Source organism: Mus caroli, chromosome 18 (genome assembly GCF_900094665.2).
Source record: "Mus caroli chromosome 18, CAROLI_EIJ_v1.1, whole genome shotgun sequence".
Lineage (NCBI taxonomy): Eukaryota > Metazoa > Chordata > Mammalia > Rodentia > Muridae > Mus > Mus caroli.
The window spans coordinates 12,298,943-12,321,234 of NC_034587.1; positions in this window are offsets into that span (position 1 = coordinate 12,298,943).

The following is a 22,292-nucleotide window of genomic DNA, read 5'->3' on the forward strand; positions in this document are numbered from 1 at the left end:
CAGCTTCATTCCCTGGGTTTGGGTCCTTAACTATATAAATGTAGAGAGGAGACTAAGCCCTAGAAAGTATGCATGCTCTTGGCTGAGGGTGTGATGTGACTAGATGATTCAAGTTCTGGCCTTAGGCTTTGACTTGATGGACTGTAACCTGTAACCGCAAACTGGAAGCTCAGTAAACTGTTGCTTAATATTTCTTTAAGGACATTTAATCTTGGCAACTAGAGAGGAAACTGGGAGAATAACATTATTTATAATTGCAGGAGACAATTGCAAAGATCCAGTATAATGATTTAAGATCTTTTGATTCACTTAAAGACAATATAACTCATCTTGCAAACTAAAACTTTTTATTAACTATTTTATTTACATTTCAAATGTCCCCCTTCCTTGTCTCCCCTCCACGAACCTCCTACCTCATCTCCTATCCCCTTTGCTTATATGAGGATACTCACCCACCTACCCACCCACACACCCAGTACTGCTTCATCCCTCTAGCCTCCCACTTCTCTGAGGCATCAAGCTTCCATAGGACCAAGTGCCTCCCCTCCTTCTCATGCAGTTAAGGCAGTCCTCTGATGTGTGTGTGTGTGTGTGTGTGTGTGTGTGTGTGTGTAGTGGGAGCCATTGACTGGCCCATGTATGCCATGTATACACTTTGGTTGGTGGGCAAACTGAAACACTTTTGTTAGTTGAAGAGGATAGCACAAGTGAAGTCCTGCACAGGGTAGAAACTGCTCAGCACCAGGCAATCAGGGTGTAGGCTCCTACCATGCAGATGAAACTCCCTGAAAAATAGTAATTAAATTTGATACTTCTGATTGTACACAGAAACTACTCTAAACCTTAATGCAAATTATCGTGTTATCTCTGTTGAAAATTGCTTACATGCTTTTAGTGTAACGAACTCATTTCTTTCAAACATTTCATGTGTAATTTTCTTCCAAGCCATTTACAGGCATCTCAGTGAAATTCCTGACTCAAGAGTTTTTGCTCCTGTGACATCCCAACTCTGATAACCTTTTGAATTTCCCTGAACATCAGTTCTCTCATCTGTCTCACTCACAAGGTTCTAGTGATGGTGAATAAATATAGTTCTGCCTCTAAAGACGTGGACTTTATATCTAGTGTATATAAACATTATAATTATCAATAAACAGAAGAACCAAGTAAGGTTGCTAACATGTTGAATAATAAACTACATTATTTTTACAAGATCTAGACCCTGAAGAGAAATTATTAAATAATAAAGCTACAGTCTCTTATCTCAAGGCATATGCAGGACAATAGAACTAGCAGGAGTTGAGCAAGTCCAATGCACAGCCTTAAGAAAAGAAGGCATGTCTAGCATTGTGGCAGAGAAATGCAAGAGCCAGTCTGTGAGTTTCAACTCATTTGGGTGCCATATTTTATTCACCCAATGTAGATTGCCATGGGACTTATGTTCATTAGCACCACAACATATTAATGAACTTAAATGACCACTAGCTCCTGAGAAAGAACATCATACTCTTAGCTCATATGGAGCTGTTGGTTATTAAACCTCATAGGCCCTTTGCATGAGAGATCACCTCTGTGTAAGTCTTTCCTCTATTTATAAAACACACCAAAGGGAGAATTCAAATTTATTTTTGAATGACATTTACCTTGACAACTTTGGCCTTTGTGCTGGCCTGTCAGAAAAGTTTCTAATTTAGATCCTTTATAAATATTCCTTCTGGAATAGGTCCATCTGTTGTTGAAAGACTTGTTTCTGATAAAAAAGATATGAGAAGACAAGAAAGAATCTTTTTAAATTAAAATTCTCTGCTATTTCTCAATAAGATAAATGCCACAACAAGTTATGAGATATAGCATTGCAATGTGCTTAAGAAAATAGGATTATATATTTTGGATATCACTAGTGAAATATGGCCACCCTGCCATTGAATATCCTCCCAGATCATGTTATTAAAAGTTCATGTATTTTTTATGTATAGATTTGATAAAATTTTCAATTGGGGCTTGATATTATAGTGCCTTGGGAGGTAAATCTCCAGCTATACCTAAATGGGGACTATTGTATTCTGAGTGGGGAATTTCCCCTGCACTGTCAAATGCTTCAAAAGTGGTTCTGTTTGTAGACCATCCTATTTAACCTTCATCACACCACTTCCACACACTAGGGATTCCTTGCCATCTTGTACTGCTTTTGCAACCAGTAACACTAATCAAAATTTAGCATGCCATCTAATGTTTTATCAATTTGCATATCATCCAGCTCTTCCCTACTAGGAACCAAGCTCCATAGAGCTTTATCTCTTCATTCTGATGAGGCCCACACTTAATATAGTTCCTGGTACCTGATTCTAAGTGCTCAATAAATATCCATTAGATTTGAAATGGCTTAATTTCTGAGGGGATCCAAGATTCTGAAGCCGCAAGAGCAACTCCATCCACCCTTATCTTCTGCTGACAGCTCTCAGGGTCCCTTGTGCCCTCAGCCATTTCCCTATCTGCCAAAGCTCATTCTTCTTGTCCTGGTTCTCAAGAGAACGGGAGTCTGGATTAAAGCTGCTGAGATGTTACACATGCATTAGATTATTAATCTTTCTGATAGTCATATTGGTAGATTGTACTCATTATACCAATGAGGACAGTGGCACTCAAAGGGTGACACATTGATTGGAGGTCACTCAGGTAGTGATAAAATGTTCCTAATAAATAATGACACACTGCCTCTTACAAACCAGCTGGGCAGCTCTGGGCAGGTGATTTAATCTCTCTGATTCTGTTTCCTCATTTATAAAATCAAGGGGTTTGATATACTTTTTGAAACTGACATTGAAAAAGTATTTCATGGCCAGTATGAGTGCTGCACTCCTTAAGGCGTTATTAATTCTGTTATGACAGAGAAACTTTTCCCTTTCTCTTAAGTAAAGGATAGATTCTGTAGGGCTCTTTTATTCTTCAAAACCACAGACAGAAATAACCAATCACATCTTCCATTTTTCCATGTCAAATCATTAAATAATATGTACAAAGATGTCATAAAATACTGAACAAATATTGCCAAAAGTATTCTAGCATAAATTGTGTTCCTAGGCATTATATATAAGTCACAATTCATAGCCATTCCTTGATTTTATGAAAATAGTAGCAATTATTTCTGTAGGATAATGATAGTCGCTGGGTGCTTGATTGTATGTGTGACTGGTTATTGACTCCTTAATATGTTTATCATTTGATGTCTTCTAAATTCCACATTCCTCAGGTTTCACCAACTGTATCCTAAAGCCTAGTAAGTCAGAGTTTGCTTGCTCTCTTGTAGTACTATGGCATGCTGGAGCAATATTTAAGAACTGAGGCTTATAAAGTGGATGGGGAAAAGGCCATGAAGCCTCAGCCATATACAAAGAGCTGGAGGGAAGTGTGGAAAGCTGAGAGTAAAAGAGATGTTCCTCCCCAGAGAAGAAAACATCAATTGATAGTCTAATAGCAAATGGTCAGCCCTGAAAATATACATGCAATTACCATTATATGGTTATATTTAGGTTATATGTGTATATATACATATTCATGCAATAACAATTAGTGAAAAATAGGTCATGAATTTGAAGGAGAGTGTGGAGGGGTATATGGGAGGATTTGAAGGCACAAAAAGGAAGAAAATGTTTTAAGTATATTCTAATCTTATAAATAAATAAATAATGAAAAAGAAAGAAAATGTTTAAAAACTTGCCAAAGTAGCTATCTATTAAGGGGGAAAATACCACAAAAATGTGGCCTAGTGGGAGAGAGCTGGGTCATAGGTTACATGTATCTGAGTAAAAATTGGGACTGGACTTTCTATGTCTTCCTGTGCTTAATGCTCTCCAGAGCTGAGAAATTTGCTCCACTGTGGGATCCTGGTCATGGTATGCTGCCTCACCTCAGGCCCTCAAACAATGAAACCACCCAATCACCTATGGAAACAGTAAGCTCACAGAACCCTTTCCCCTTTATAAGTTGATTGTCTTATAAAGCATAGCATCATAGTGATAGAAACCTGATGAATCCCCCAAAACAGAAACAGAATCACAGCACCAACATGAGCAACAATTACTCATTCTTATTCTTATTTTACAGATAGAGAAAAACAAATATAGTTCTTAGAAAGTTGCCCATACAGAATTAGTGTCATATGAAGGTTTGGCCTCAAACTGGCTAGTACACCAGGAATTGCATCTTATTAGACAACATCCATGAGTGTTGGGAGAATGTACATTCTGGTCCAGGTGGGGGCAGGTCTTCAGTACATTTAGAAGCCCTGTGATAAAAACCATTGGATAATAAAGTACATATATTCTATAAAATAGAATGCAATGCTAGTTAATTCTACAACAAAACTAGTTCTAGGCAATTCCTCATCTTTTAAAATTATTTTAATTATTTTATTGCCTTGCATTCTGAAACACACGAAATGCCTTTCCTTCTTTACATTCAACCTGTATACCTTCACAACCACAGTTAGAGCATTGTTGTTTAAAGAGCTTTGTTATTGATCGTTATTTTTTAATTCAGTGTACCTGTGCTTCTGTGCACATGAGTGCAGGTGTCAGCAAGAACAGACACATTAGAACTCTTTGCCCTGGAGTTCCAGAGAACTGTTAGTTGCCCAGTGTGGAACTGGGGATGAAATCTAGTGCTGTGGAAAAGCAGGAAGTCATCCTGTCTGCAAAGCCAGCTCTCAGCCCCATCTCCAGCTCTTAAATAAATTTGTGACTTACAAGTGACTCAGAGCATCAGTCTGTCAGCTTATAAACTATAGGAAAAGCCCAGTTTGCAGTGTTTGGATTAGCTGCTTTCTGTGTGTAGTTATTTTATCTTCAGTTATATATGTTTTAAGTAGTTTCTCCCTCATATTTGTGATTCTGTGCCTAATTTTGGGTCTGTAGGTAACCCATTTTTAATGAATAAAATTTGAATGACCTAATTTAATGAATATTCTAAGTTGTTATTCTACTTTTGGTGCCTGGTGTAGTTCAGCAAAGATTGGGAAAACAAAATTAGGGCTATTATTTTTCATGTTCCTACTAAAGAGACTGCTACTTAGGAAACAAACATAGGCAGCCAGTTTAAGCATAGCATCTGCTCCAAAGACTTAAATAATAATTCAAGGGCAGGTGAGACAGCTCCACTGACAGACACCTGCTACCAACCCTTACTACCTGTCTTAGTTAGGGTTTTACTGCTGTGAACAGACACCATGACCAAGGCAAGTCTTAATAAAACAACATTTAATTGGGGCTGGCTTACAGATTCAGAGGTTCAGTCCATTATCATCAAGGTGGGAGCATGGCAGAATCCAGGCAGGTAGAGCTGAGAGTTCTATGTCTTCATCCAAAGGCTGCTAGTGGAAGACTGACTTCCAGGCAACTAGGGTGAGGATCTTATACCCACACCCACAGTGACACACCCATTCCAACCAGGTCACACCTATTCCAACAAGGCCACACCTTCAGATGGTGCCACTCCCTGGTCCAAGGATATACAAACCATCACACTACCTGAGTCCATTCCTAGGATCTATATAGTAGCAAGGAGAAATACTGAAAGGTGACCTTTGACCTCCACAGTGCATCATGGCACATGTGTATATAGACACATGCACAGAAAATAAATGTAATAAAAGATTTAAGTATTCATTTGAATACTTAGTTGGGAAGGAAGCCTGACCTGTTTCCAGTGACCTTCTGTGCTTTGTTTACACATACCTTTGACCCTCACACTTAGTCACAGGCAGGCTTTCATAGATTTCACTGTCTTCCATGAGGCATTGTGGGAATGTCACTATCTAACATGAGGTATCATGGGAATGTCACTGTCTTCCATGAGGCATGAAGTAATGGCGCCAGCCTGTATTTTACTTCCATTCAGTCTAAGAACACCCATACTCAGCATTAGCAACAAATCCAAATGCTGGAAGGAAACTTTTTCTGGGAGCTTTCAGGATGGGAAACTGATGGAGAGTAGCTACATAATACATTTTACAAAGTAAAGTGAATTGTTAAACATACTACTTCTTGAAACAATGCAAGGACTATGGTAGTTCAGCCTTCAGTGAGTTGTTCATTTTTAAGCAGTTAGAATAAAAGTTTTGGTGCAGAAGTGGCAGAAGTCTACAGAGATGCAATTTATACAAACTACATGTATTTATTTTACACATGTTCAAATCCAAGCAGTGAAATTTGGTGTAAGTATACTTCTGCATGCTATCCATTTAATTTCATCCAAGAGCTATGTTTTAAAAATCATGTATATGTTTTATGTATGTGTGTATGTGTGATGCTAATTTTAGGCTGCAGGCCTCCCAGGAGGCCTGAAGCAACCCAGGAACAAAGGAGGAAGACTCCAGACAGTCACTCAGAGCAACAAACACTAGGGATATCCAGATGGCAAAAGGCAAGCACAAAACCATAAGTAACAGAAGCCAAGATACTTGGGCATCATCAGAACCCAGTTCTTCCACCACAGCATGCCCTGAATACAACACCAAGAAAATCAGGAAGCTGACCTAAAATCCTATCTCATGAAGATAATAGAGTCCTTTAAGGAGGATATCAATAACTCACTGAAAGAAATACTGGAAAATACAGGTAAACAGATGAAGAAATTGAATAAAGCAATCCAAGACCTAAAAGTGGAAGTAGAAACAATAAAGAAAACACAAATGGAGCTAAATCTCAAAATGGAAAACCTAGGAAAGAGGTCAGGAATTACAGATGTAAGTATCACCAACAGAATAGAAGAGATAGAAGAGAGAATGTCAGGTGTAGAATATATGGTAGAAGAGATTGACACAACTGTCAACAAAAATTCAAAACATAAAACCCTCCTAACCCAAAGCATTCAAGAAATTCAAAACACAATGAGAAGACCAGCTCTAAGAATAATCAGAGTAGAGGAAAATGAAGATTTCCAGCTCAAAGGACTTGAAAAATGTCTTCAACAAAATCATAGAATAAAACTTCCCCAACTTAAAGAAAAAGATGGCCATAAAGGTACAAGAAGCCTATAGAACAGCAAATACATGGGACCAGAAAAGAAAATCCTCTCGTCACATCATTATCAAAACACTAAGTGCATGGAACAAAGAAAGATAATAAAAGCTGCAAGGGAAAGGGGCCAAGTAACATACAAAGGTAGACCTATCAGGATTACGTTAGACTTCTCAACAGAGACTATGAAATCCAGAAGAGCCGGGTCAGAGGTCATGCAGACTCTAAGAGAACACAAATGCCAGCTCAGGCTACTATACCCAACGAAACTCTCAATCAACATAGATGGAGAAACAAAAATATTCCAGGACAAAACCAAATTTAAACAGTATCTATCTACCAACCTAGCCCTACAGAGGATCCTGGAAGGAAAACTCCAACACAAGGAAGATACCTGCACCAAAGAAAGGACCAGATACTAAGCATCTCACAACAAAGTCAAAAGCAGAGAGCAACAAGCATATAAAGCCACCTACAAAACCATATCAGGAACAAATAGTCATCTCTCTTTAATATCTCTCAAAGATTGTTTACTTTTAACATTTTAAAAAAGCAGAATTTGTTACAAATTGGAATTACTTTAAGGCTATTTAATGGCAGTCACTTATGTTAATGAAATTTTGCTGTAGTTTCCACTTTGTCCAGTCAAAATTGGCAAGACTAAGTATTGATACAGACTATCAGATCAAAATGAATCATTCCTGTGATGTGAGTTTTTCAGACCTCATGGTCAAACAGTTCTTGCTTTGTAATGCGTGCACAGCTTAGAAGTACACATTTCTCAGGTACTTCTTTGTCCAGAGTGCCATCTGGGAAAATGTTCTCATCTGTAAAGTGCTCTTATCCTAACATGAGGACCTGAGTTCAGATCCCACCCAGCCTAGCCCAGTTTTTCAAGCTTCAAATTCAGTGGAAGACCCTTTATCAAAAACTAAGATTGAGAGTAACTGAGAACATGCCCCATCATCAGCTTATTTCCATATGCATAAACACATGGCACACACAGGTGCACATTGGCCTCTGTCATCCACATGTTCCTCCCCACGCCATACACTTACATGTATATATGATCCTCTGACCTACACATGGATACAGGCACAAACACACAAACAAGCACATATATGTCAACTTTTTGCTTTCACATGTATACACATAATGCATATTCATATATATATATGAATGTGCATTATATATATTAATTATATATTATATATATATATATATATATATATATATATATATATATATACATCAACCTCTTGACTCCTGCATGCCACCTCCCATACATTTACGTGCACATATGAACCTCTGAGGTACACATGAACAGACACACATATACACTCATAAATTTACATGAACTCATCATCCTCTTGGACACACACACACATGAAGTGTATAATCCTTCAGTATGCTTGTTTACTTATAGGTAGGGGAGCCAGAAGAATTTGTCTAAGTTACACAAAGTAGAGTTGGTCCAAACAGTACTTGTAGATTTTAAGGTTTTGTGTTTACCATGCTGCCTATCTTGGTGACCTAGTGTTATCACATTGACAGTAACTCTGTAAATGACAAATACAAAATTCTAAACTCTCACTGAGTCGTTCCTTTCTCAGGAAGACACAAAGACATGTTTAGGCTATTTGTAAGGAAAAGAACTCATCTTTTCCTTGCTTCTTCCAGTTAAAAACATAATTTCTACACTGACACTGATATGGCATTGAGCTAGAAAGTGAGACCAACGCCTGACAAACGGAAGTATGTAGGTCATCACCGCAGGCTGTTTCAGGATGTACTCAGAAAGAGTCAGGTGATGAACACCCATGAGCTCAAAACAGAAAAACCATAAATTTACAACATTTATAACAAAAAGCATAAAATACACAGGTGAAGAAGCTGCTTTTACAGAATCCCCTCTTCTTTTGAGAGAGTGACCCTGACAGCATGGTCCCAACTTACTGTCACCATTGACGGCATCCATTATGCATTAAGTATGTATATAGATACCTAACATTTGCCATTTAATCAATTATACAAATGGATAATGGGCTTCCAGGGGACAGGATACTAATGCATTAAAACCATTCTGAAGGAAGAGAGCTGTTTCCCATGAGAAAGGAAGCAGCAAGAATCCCATATCACATCAGTTGACAAAATTGTCTGGGGAGGAACTCAGAAGGGCTCTTTGAACTTTGGTCCATGTAAACAAGTTCCTTTCTCTTCCTCTCTTTAGATGTGGTTTGTTTGTTTATTTGTTTAAGTTGGCAACCAGCAAGGATATTTCTGAAAGACAGAGACACCTTGTCAGATTACAAATGTCCTTGGTGAGTGAGGCAGAAAGGATGTGATGGACATTCCTGACACATCCTCAGGATTAGAAATAGCAACCCTCTCTATCTATGTCAGGGATCTTTCTTTCCAGTTAGGTGGAATGTAAACAAATGCATGTTAGGTGCTTAGTACATTTTTGGTTTTTTGTAACCCAGTACATAATGGTAGGCAACTTCTGAGTTAAAAGCAAAAGACTGATGCTAATGGCTTTCATCTTGGGCATGTTAGGGTAGCCAATCATAGAGCATCTTGTTTATTCCTCTTGGTTTTTGCTTTGAACATGATCCATTCTCAACATGAATTTACATCAATACAAGTAATATTATATGTATGGTAACATACATAGACATGTGTAACTCTATATATTAGAGTGTGTACAACATACTTATATATGTATATATATGTATATATATGTGTATATATATGTATATATATGTGTATATATATGTATATATATGCATGCCTATGTGTATATAAGCACAATTATATTTACCATGCATGTCGAAATACTGCCAATAGCTTATCTGCTTCCTCTATTTTTCCAGAAACTATTGTCCTTCCTTACACCCAACTGAAAAAGTTACTATTGATTTACTGAAATAGAAAAATGTGAATCCTTAGATTAAGTAAGAGATAGGGACAACTAAATATTAATAACGTTCATGAGTGCATAGTAATGTCATAGTCTAACCTACACAGCTAAAATGCAGCTCTAGCTTCTGCACCTCAGCCTCTACAGCCCAGCTCTTAAATGCTGCCTGCTTATTGTCTGGAATATTCTATTGCAGGAAGTCAGCCAAAACTAAGGATATTTGGTCTCCCCTGCTTTCTTACATCTATGTTATCCAAAAGCCCCTGTGGCCCTCATTCTGCAATATTTTCTAAATATACTTCAGTGGCTATTACTAATAGCCCAAGTTCACCAATATATTTCATTTAAATTATTACAAGACCCTGTGCTCTATATCCCTCATTTTCTTCTTTTCTCCTACCCTGCCACCCTAAATGGTCTTCTAGTTCATTTAGAACTACTGGAACATATTATTGTTTTGCTGCTGCTGCTGCCATTTACTGTGCCTCTTAAGTTTGTGTACAGTCTGGTTCCCAAATTGGCCACAGACTTTATCAGTGTCTTCATTCTCTATACTAAGTTCCTCTAATATGTCAACTACTTCTCTATTAGTTCTTTTTGTGTTCTTTTGCCTTTGTTTTCACTTTCAGCCTGTTGTCACTGTTAAGAACTGACTGTTGTCCACCTCAGCTTGTCTCAAACTCTGTCTTCCCACAGATTCCCACAGCCCTTCCCTCTTCAGTCACACATTTACTCATTGCCCTGATTTGTTTCTTTCTGACACAGAACTAGTCAAATGTTTTCCTTCTGCACTGACTTTCTTGTTACTGCCTCTTTTCTTCACTAGAACAATGCTTCCAGGCAAGCATGAGACCTGTTTTAATCACACACAGCGGGCACATCAGTGCTGGACCACAGGAACAGGGGCTGAATTCACTTACCTTAGTCACATTTTTGAATCAGAAAGTCTGGGTGGGGGATGAGCTCCAGTTTCCAGAAGCTGAACCTAGACATAATATTCAAAAACTTCATGTCCAAACTTTCTGTTCCTGAGTCAACATTACTAGTATAATGAAGTCAAGAGGTAGCATAAGCAGAGCCCAGAACGGATGCCCATTGTTTGAATTTCAGATGCACGTCTTCCTTTCTTCTCTTAAGATGGTTTTGTTGTTGTTGTTCCTGAGAGACCCCAGTGACATTCTAATAAATTCCCCCTTTCCCTCTCATATTTAAAATGCTTTAGAAACTCTCTCTGTGTTTCCCTGTCTCTGTCTGTCTCTGTCTCTCTGTCTCTCTGTCTCTCTGTCTCTCTGTCTCTCTGTATCTGTCTCTGTCTCTGTCTCTCTCTCTCTCTCTCTCACACACACACACACACACACACACACACACACCTTCACATACATTCCTGGGCTACTCTTCCCTGGGCTGACAATCTAAACTCATGTATTTCATTCCTTCTACTGATCATAGCAGCCCCTGTCTATCTGTAACATGCCATTCTCAGCCAGACTTGCATCTTCCTATTCCTTTGTCTCTTTGAAAGTTATGTTTTTGTTTTACATTAACAACCTCATGTTTGGTACCTAGCCTGATGCCTCACACAAGAATCTATGGAGATGAAATGAGCAGAGCTGTATTGTTGAAAAAAAAAAAAAAGAACTAAGAAGCCCAGGATGGAATTGGAGTACCTGTCATCTGCTTCCACATGGGACTTTGCTGATAATGCTCTGAGTGTTTGCACAGACTTTCTTTTGATCTGTTTTCCTTGGACTTGACTGCATTTAGAGGTTTTTCAGTAAATATTTTCACTGAAGGTCTCTTAGTTTTCTGATTGTGTTACCTGTTGTACTCACAGCATAGGGCAGTTCTTCTTTTCATCCTTTCTTTTTTCTTTCATTCTTCTTCAAAGTGTTTTTTCCCAGTGTGACATTCGTGAAGTTTCCACATATTATTAGCTTTTGGTTAGCTGCTTTGTCAATCATTGGCAGTATGCCAAGCCACAATACTTTGAAATATGTTCTTGACAACAAAGAAATAAATATACACCATGGAGATGATTATCTGTATAATCCACAGGGTAACTTTAAAAATAAAACTGTTACAATGTGTTCAGATGTTATTATTTTCAGTAGCACTTAGTCTTAAGGAATTGGTAGCTGAAAAGTGTAAAATGTTCAATTTATGTACTGTGCAGTTGTTCCCAAGAGAAGAGAGTGCTTCTGTTGTCTGCAGCTGTAACCCATGGTTGCCCTTGCAGTTAGCTAAGTGTTTCATGTTTTGAACTTGGTGTAATAATTACACTTCATGGATGCTGTAGCAGCAATGATTCTAAATGGTGACACTTTGCTTAGTTTGCTGCCATGCCTTCTAGAAAATGTGTAAAATTACTTAATGAATTTATGTTATGTGAGTATTGTTAGAGGTTTTTCATAAAATTGGATTCTCCACAGCAACATAGAGGGACTAAAATGAAAATCATGTAAGGGCAAAAATTTTGAAGAAGGCATCTCTGACTTGGAATGAGTTGTAAAAAAAAAAAAAAAAAAAAAACCCAAAAAACCCAAAAACCCAATATTTCCCATAGGACTGTATTCCATGAAACTTTGCCTGCGGCTTGTGGGATCATGATGGAACAGATGGGCAGGGAGGCAGCTGTACTGACCACTGATTCTCAGCATGCCAGGTGTAGGGTAAGGAAGAAATGCTGTTCTCAGAATTGTAGTGGTTAGAAGGAACTGGGCTTGAGAGAAGAGGTGCTGAAATACTTGTAATTTTGCTAATTCCCTTGATGCCATAGTTGTATCAGCATTTGGTAAATAATGAGTGATGCTTTTACTTTCGACTCACTCAGAACCTGAAGAAAGAATTTATAATCTCATTGACAAATGAAACCTGGGGTCATTTGCATAAGAAATGTCCCCTAGGAGAATGCTGTGGACCTCATGGGCCCCAGGCTTTGGTGCTGTTGGGAAGACTTGGAAACCCTAAGGAGTGGAGCCTTGCTGGGGGAAGGCCTTGGTAAGTTATTGTCTCAGCCAATTTCTAGTTGCTTCTTTCTTTCTCTATGCATTGAATGAAGTGGTGGGTCAGCTTTCTGCTGCTGTTGCTCTGCTCTCCCTTCCCACCAGCCCAGAACTGTAAGCCAAAATATACTCTTTTTCCTTAAGTCGCTTTGAGTCATGCTGTCTTATAATAGCAACAGAAAGGTAACCAGTACAAAATCTATTTGTTCTAAATAAATATATATCTGTGGTTCAGAAATGTGTTCTGAAGACTATAAACCAAACTGATTTCAAAGGTATGCTAGCTGGTTTTATGTCAACTTAACACAAGTGGAGGACATCTCAACTAAGAAAATGATTTTTATTTTGCTTGTTGGTTATGTTTTTATTTTCTATTCAGGATGTTTTAAACACACATTCTGGGTATTGGTTCCAATGCTTTGATTTAATCTGGAATATGTGCGTACAAACACTGAAGGTCCTTGTTTCCAACTGTTTTTTTTTTTTTTTTAATTGGTCAACAAGGATGCCAGCACCTAATGGTTGGCTAAAGAGAGAGGGATGCGGGACCTTTAAATTTTGCCATCTAGGAACTGGGAAAAGGAAACAAAATAGCCATGATTCGGGCAAGAAAGATGGGACTTGGGAGCTTCAGGAGAGAAATTAACCCAGCGATGTGAGAGTTTGGGTGGTTGGCCCCTGGGTACTTCTCTGAATGTTCCTGGGGTAGCAGGGGAAGGTTTAGGAGTGCCCAGACTTTGAGCTAACTTAGGCATTTTAAAATTACCTGGTGTGTGTGTGTGTTCCATTCATAAATCCAGATAGCTCTTGTGCTGGTAGGTGCATGCACTGGCCGGGAGCCAAAATGGTATCCCAGTTCACTCTACAGGGCACAGGGCAGATACAAAGGGGCAGGGAGATGAGTGCGATTGAGGTGCATGATACAGAAGTCACAAAGAATCAATAAAAAGTAAATTTAAAAGAAGAAAGAAAATACAAATGCAACAATAAGCCTGTGCTGTAGGCTTGCTTGTGAGACATTTTCTTAATAAGTTATTGAAGAAGGAGGCCTGTCCCTGGGCTGGTGATCCTGTGTTCTATTAGAAAGCAAGCTGAGCAAGACTTGAGGACTAAGGCAGTAAGCAGCCCCCCTCTGTTAGCATTCCTTCTAGGTTCTGGCCTGCAGTTTCCTGGCAATAGCCAGGTATGCCTGGTGTACTATAAAAGGGGCTGTCTGCCCCCTCCTCGTTCTCTTACTCTCTTACTCACTGCCACTTCTTTTCCTAACCCTTTTCTCCCCTTCTCCCCTCCCCCTATCTCTCCACATGATCTGGCTGCTGGCCTTGTAAGACGCTGGAGAGCCTTAGTTTACCGGGGCCCTCCTGAGTGAGCCACACAGAGCCTCGAATCAATGCAAAAAAGCAAAAGGAATTTATTGTTCCAATGTACTGGGGTCATCCTAGACCTGAAAGAGAAGCAGCAGCCCCAGGCCCCAGGCAGCCCATTTGAGGAGTTTTTATATGGTTTCCAGGGGTGAAATACTGCATCAGCAACTAGGCACAATATGATTTGCTGAACAGTGCACCCTTTAAACTGTCTTTAGAGAATGTCCATAGAGTCCCCTAGTTCTACCCACTGTGGTGTTTGCGGGTGTCTGTATCTGTCTGAGTCAGCTGCTGGTGGAGCCTCTCAGAAGACAGCTTGCTCCTGTCTACAAGCCTAACAGAGTATCACTAGTAGTGTTAGGGACTGGTGCTTTTGTTGTTGTTGTTCTTGTAAGTCCCTTTACTTTGGGAGGGATGGGGGTGTGGGAGAGAGAGAGAGACAGACAGACAGAGAGAGAGAGAGAGAGAGAGAGAATGACTTAAAAGAAAATTTGTAATTGAGAAAAATATGTAATAAAAATATTAATAAAAAAGAAAATTTGTTAGTGAAATAGATATTTATAAATATTTATAAGGAATTTTTTATTTCACCGACATTTCAAATAAATCCTTACTAAATTTACTAGAAATTTTGTATAAGCCATAATACAACCGAGAAGTAAATAATAATAAAGTGTCTGAATATTCACTTCTGGGCAGGAGTCCGGGAGGGAAAGCAAGCCAGGCAGCATGGTGGGGAACAGCCGGTGAGGAAAGCAAAGGGGATAAAATAAGTGACAGGGAGCAAAGGCAGGCATAGATTATAAAAATGCTGTAATGAAACAGATTATGTTGTGTAATAAATACAAACATTACTAAAATTGAAATTTCTCATGAACACCATATACTCATTTCTCCTACATCTGAGGATATCTTTCCTCTATTTCCAAGTTTTCAATATGCTCCTTCTGTCTTTCTCCAGCACAATTCTATTTACTTATTTATATTTATTAGCTTACAAATAATGAGATTTTGTCATAGCTTTTTTTTCCCTCCAAAACAAAAACTGGTTCTCTTCTTGTCTCTTTTCACTTCCTCCTTCCTTTGTGACCTCACCTCCAGTAGCTGACCTCACCTTACCATTTCCTGTCACATGTGACCTTTATCTCTCTTCATTACTGTAATCTCTTATGTAGTCTCACAGTTTATATACAAATTCTTGTTTACATGCACACAAACATCAAAAGTTAAGTTCTGTACATGAGATAGAATATGTGTGATTTTTGGCTCTCTGAGCCTGGTCACTTGACTTTCAGATTTTTAACTTTTTTTTTTTTTTTTGCAACGAAGTTCCAAGTCCATTGTGTATATATGCCACACCTTCATCATTAGTTCTGTTAATGGACATGAAGGGTGGTTAGAATTCAATATATTCTTGTTTCTTTGAGTTATAGTAAATTTCCTCCCTTCAAGAGCCCACACCAAAATTGTTCCATGAGGTAGGTAGCTGAAGAAAAATGTCTAGATTACGCTAAGTCACGACATGGCACAACTGTCTGAACATAATACACCTGCAGGCCAGGACCCCCCGCTGGAAATGAGCATTCTTTTGGAACTGAAAGCTCTTTCCTTCCCCCATTTCTATGAAAGTGCATTTTATTGGGAAAGATGAAGAAGCGCAAATCATTTTTTAAAACTTGCTCTAAGTGCCTAATCAAAAATTAAGATACCAAGATTGACTTAGTATTTTGGAGGTATTTGTTGGTGTCAAATTACTATAATAATTCCTTTCCCGTCTCTGGAAAGGGGTGGTGCTACTTAATCTGTGGAGATCTGCTAGGAAAGTAAGTCATGGTGGGTGCGTCTAATTAGGCTTCTCTTCTGCCTGAGCAATTTCTGCAAGTTGACTTCCCTTTGTGTCTTTTCTCTCTATCCTTTCTTGTTTTCTCATTTTCTGCACAGACCCACACTTCAAAATACATTATTCCAACAGCTCAAAATTGTTTACCGTTCTAACATAATCTTTCCTTTACGTGGGAAGCCTCGGGAATTCTGAATGGAGAACAGGTGTGCCCTTAATATTTTCTAGTCTCATTATCTCTTGCTGAGACTTTCATTTCTCATTATTGGAGCTTGAGAAAGTCTTGTAGCCTGTGGGGTAAAGAAGACAAGAGTAGTGAAAGCTGTGATATCTAGGAGCAGATTGTGTAGTAGGATTGGGGGCAGAAGGAAGGAGAATGAGAAAGAAAATTGGAAAAGCTACAGGCAGGCTTAAGTTGGCTGATTCAAAATTGGTTTCCTCCTAAAATCAAACTTTACCCTCTACCACTATGAAAAGATATCAAGGTTCAGTCTCACAGGTCCATGCTGTAGTATATAGAAAAAACTATTCATTGTCTAACATGAAGTCTTGTAGGAAAAAAAAAACACCCTAAAAATGCTGCCATGAAAAGATCTGTTCCACAAAATAAAATGGCCATGGAATTGATGAACATTTATGCTTGGCTTTGTTCTAACATGGTGATTTATATAACTCACCAATTCTATTATATAATGTAAAAATATGGATTGTGTTAAGAACACAATCCTAGAAGCCACAAACTGCATGTAAATGGCGAATTTTCAGCCAAGTTAAAAGTATATAAAAAGAAGACCAGCTTCCATACAAAGAAGTTTTATCTCTTAGTGGCATTTCAATGAAAACAAGAGCTACCAAAGACAGGCGAATCCTCAGTAGCCCTTGTTTTAATGGCACAAAGCACACCCAACTATATTCCAATGCTCTTGAGATAAAGTGAAAGGATTCATCAGCCCCCAAACTCGTATATAGCCAACAGATAATTCCCATAGAACTTAGTTTTTAAGAGTTTATTTTTCACTTTAATAGATTTATGCACAAGACATATATTTTCAAGTTCTTATTAAAGTAATTAAAGAATAGAGATTGCAATGTCAGATTCTGACACAATTTACTTCGCATGCTTAGCTTTATTTTCCACTATAAGAGGTGGTTGAAATTATTTCCTGCATTCTTCTCCCAGTGTTCTTTAAAGGAGCAGATGATCCTGAGTACAATTCTTTCCTGCCTCCTGTGAGAATCAGAGCTACGTGGGCTTGTCCACCTGTGTCCTAACACACCCTTCTGCAGAAAACACTACCCAAAACTAAAGAATGGGGACTTTTCCTATTTAATGAGTAACAGAAGCACAAATCTTGTGTGAGCCAATTGATAAAATGGAAATGAGGGTCTTTTACATACCTCAATATGACTCTAGCAGAAAGAGGAGCATTCCCTCAAAGAGGGCTGTAACATCCAGGCCTTTGAACGTAAGGGAGAAATCTGTGTATTGGTTAAGATCACAATTGGCAAAGTCACAAGTGCATTCAAATAGTGACTCAGCCATGGTAAGGTTTAACTTTGGACACATTCTCCATTTGGAGACTCTTAACTCATTCATAAAACAGGATTGATAAAACCTAGTTCTTCCCCCGAGGAGGAATGAATAAAACCAAATATTAAATGTGTACATAGAATAGTGGGAATGATAAATAAATGCTTTGTTCCAAAAAGAGAAATCTGAGTTAGGATGCTAGATCAGAAGGATAATTGGATGATCTCTCAGAATAATGAGGGAGGCTGGAGGAACAGAGTGCAAATGCTGGGACTTCCACCAGAAGCTCTCTGGGTCAAACTGTAACAGCCAGGTCAGTCCCACTTAGTGAAGTGTGTGTGTGTGTGTGTGTGTGTGTGTGTGTGTGTGTATGTACGTGTGTGTGTGTGTGTGCGCACGCATGCATGCTCACGTTCCACCATAGGAAACTCGTATATATCAGTAGGCCAGAGAATGACACAGCTTCATATTGTGTTTATTGAATATTGTTATGTCCTATTGCAGTAAGAGTGTGATTGTACATCTGCTAGTAAAAGTGGTCTCTTGAGACCACAACAAAAACCACAAACACCTCCTAAAATGAAACTGAGCAACAGCAGATTTGTTTTTATAATGATAGATATGACTCATATTATATATTATACCATAATTAAGATTCCTTGGTATGTGCTTTTTATTTTAAAAATATCTCATTGCATAATATAGAGCTCACGAGGAAGACTGATCCTAGTTTTCTTACTGTTATGAATAACATTGTTTTGACTTTGTATCAAAAATTTGTCTTCAAGACAGAAGGGTAAAAAAATCACAGGTTACAGATAAAATCATGGTTACATCTCTGACTAACATTTTAAGGAAATTCTAAGATGGAGTTCAGTATGCCAACACCATTTAAGTCTCTACCATGACTAATAGGGATCCCATTGCTCTATATCACAATCACCTTCGTTCTGTCTTATGGACTTTAACCATACCAGCGGATATTGTCTCATTTACTTTTGTTGTGGATTTCCTTTGTCTTCCTTAATGACTGCTGGTGTTGAATGCCCTTTTTATATGCTTATTGATCACTTGTTCCTTGTATTTGGAGAAATTACCTGTTTATTGTCCATCATTTAAACAGATTGTCTTGACTTAAAGATATTTTAAATTTTTCTTTTCCTCACTAATTTTTCTTAAAGTTTTTTTTCAAAATCACTGAATCATAAACATGATAGTTTCTGAACAGCCAGCTTGTTCCACTGTTCTTGATGACTGTCTTACACTGATTTGATTGCAATAGTCAATGAGTTGTAAATACAAAATGTCCAGGAAGAAAGAAAAGGTCTGGCACCCAGAGAGAAACAACTTAAGTCTTTACAAAGTATATGGCGAAGTAGGGGTGCGAGTGTAGCCATCCAGCAGCCATGGAATAACTAGGTTTACCTGAAAGGGAGGCTGGAAAGGAAAAGGATAGGGGATGGGGGCAGAGAAAGATGAAGCCAAGACAAGATTCTGATCAAGGCTCCAAGTTTAATTTTGCAGCTCCAGCTTATGAAGGGAAGACCACAAAACCCCATCCTTAGTTTCAGCTGGATTATGTTGCAAAGCAAGATCACTAGGCCGTCTATTCTTCTAAATTCTTGAAGGAAATTACAGGTACAGCAAGGCAGAAGACTTCACCTAGGTCGTTAAGCCCACAGTGGCAAGCACTCAAGGTCTGTTCAGCCTGTTTAAGGCTAGGGAAGGGCCATGTGAGACATCTTTTTCTTTCAGATCCAGCAAACTTGTTTGGGCCAGAAGGCAGCTATGGGACAATCTAACCCAAGGTTGAGTTTCTCATCTCTGTTTAGCTTTTGTAAGTACCAACTAAACAAATTCAGATGAACACGCCAGGCCCCACCCTCCGCTGCTGTCCCCAGTGACATCAGTGGCAGCTTCTAACTACAGATAAATAACAACACAGCTTTAGGGATTTGTAGTCATAGACTTTATGAGTATAGCTTGTCTGACATTTCTAGGGGACATGCAACTTGCCTTTTCCTCTGGCTTTTATTATTTTTCTGACCCTACTTCCACAGTGTTCCCTAAACCTTAGGTGAGGGTGTTGTTTTATAGATATATGGATTAGAACTGGATTCCACATCATTCTGATCAGTTGTGGTCGGCCTAAGAGTTTCTATCTGTTGCAACATTTTCTTGATGAGGGATGAGAACTGCACTTTTCTAGTATGACCTGACCAAGCATAACACCAATAGACGCGTTAATATGGATGGGAGAAAACTCACAAGATCTTACAAGAACTCTAGCCAACTAAGGAATGCCAGGAGAGGGAGATATGCTCTACCTATGGAAGAGCACATCAATGGAAGACCACTGTTAAGCTTAAAAAAAAGTTTAATTATATGGATAAAACATATATATGAACAAACATACAAAGAAAAAGTACATATGAATTTGAAAACAAATAAGGTAATGTATGTTTAAGGGGTCAAAAGGAGAAAACAGAAGTGGGAATCATGGAATTATAATCTCAAAAGTGTATTTTAAAAAAGATTTTTAATTTCAGTCTAACTCATCATTACCCCATCAGGTCTGATTCCTCTTGTGCCATGTAAGATGTAACTTCCAAGACTGCAATGGGCTTCCTCATGCAGTCAAACTCAAAGCAGCACACTTGTTATTTGATCACCTTTAGCAAGTCCTAGCCTGGAATAACTAAGTAATGGCTCTTAAATCTACATGCTTGTACATTGGGAGAATGGGCCATTCAGTGGTTCTCTGGAGATGAACATTGAGGTTTTGGTCCATCATTTGCCCCTTGCCATTACTGAAACACTCAGCATCTTTTCCACCAGATGTTCTATTTAGCCTATGTATGCCCATCCAGATTTGAGGATTGATGTCAGTGAAGAGTGGGTGAGGAACAAAACAGTTGTGGAGGCAGCCATCTTTGAAATATACATTCTGTTCTTCTGTAAGAGTTCCCAAGCTCCATCCAATGTTTGGCTATGGGTATCTGCATCTGCCTGAGAGAGCTGCTGGGTGGAGCCTCTCATGCAGGGTTGTAGTCCCTCATCAGATCCTTCACAGAGCACAGTGGCTGGATGAGGGGAGTTTGACTATGCTTATCCCACACAGCCGTTGGGAAGCAGTGAGGTGCTCTTCTGGTGGTGGAAAAGTGCAGTCTGAGATGTGGGAAAGAATGAGCTGACTTTGGGGGGGGGTGGGGGCGTCCCCAGGCCTGTGACAAGGTTGTGGCTATGGAGTTCTCAGCCTCTTGGACATCCAGGCACTGGGAGTCACAGAAGAGCAGAGAACAGAGTTGGGGTCCCAGGTTTGTGGGAAAGGGGAGCTCCAGCTGGTCCCAGCTTGAAGGTTTGGTGGTGGTTGTGGCTGGGAGGGTAGAGTCACCTTCTGTGAGAGATTAGGCTGTGGCTCTGTAGGCAAAGGCCTTCTCCCTGGCTCCCCATGGCAGATCTCGATGAAAAGAGATAATCCATGGTTCTAAACAGTTTACTGTCATAATGGAAAGTGGATGTGCAAAACAATACTCTACTTCTCAGGGTAGACCTGAGATTAAATACTTTTTTCTGGGAGGAATATCTGGGAAGGGAAGCTTATTGGCAATGTCCTCCAGACCTCCAAATACCTCATTAGCATCAATAACTCTGTTTGAAGCCTACTTGACTGTGGTCACATCTCTTTTCTTGTTGTCTTGGTCTGAGATTTTAGGGATACCTCATCTACATGTGAAAGGACTTAGAGCACTGCCCTTACGTGATTGATGTCCACAAATCTTTGGATGGTGATTGGAGGGTGGGGTGGGCATTATGACTATATGACAGAGGCTTGGTGCTGGGAGCAGGCACCTACTATACCTTTAGAGTGTCCAGGGCTTCAAGCCTTTGGCTTGACCTTACCAGGCTTCCCCATGGTCCATTGCTCCACACTCTCAGAGGACTATATGCATCCTGTCTGCAAGCATAACATGCCCATAAAATTAAATAGAATAAATAAATATATATTCTGCCTTATTTATTATGACAGTATTTGATTCTTTACATCTATTGAAATAGCTCCCAATGCCTGTTTTGTACCTAACTATAGTGACACAGTGACTTCAAATGTAATCATATTCAGTTATCACTGTACTACTTATACAAATATTAAGAGAATCATTAATAGTGTTAAGGATCAGTGCTTGTCCATGGGGTGGATCTCAAGTTGGGCCAGTTATTGGTTGACCATTCCCTCAGACTCTTCTCCCTCCCATGTGCCTTCATTACTTGTAGACAGGATAAATTTTGGGTTGAAAGTTTTGTGGGTGGGTTTTGAACAAATGATTGGGGGATATCACAAAAGCTGTTGCCTGTATGTGGGGTATGTTATACTAGCAGGGCTGTCTTGTCTGGTCTCAGTGGGAGAGGAAGTGCCTAGCATTGAAGAGATTTGAAGTGCCAGTGTGGGGGGATACCCAGGGGACCCCCCCATCTGCTCAGAGGAGAAGGAGAGGGGAAGGATTGTGGGAAGAGATGACCAGGAGGGGGCATTGAGGAGGATGTAAAGTGAATAAGTAAGAAAAAATAAAATTAAATAGAATAAATAAATATACATTCTGCCTTATTTATTATGAGAG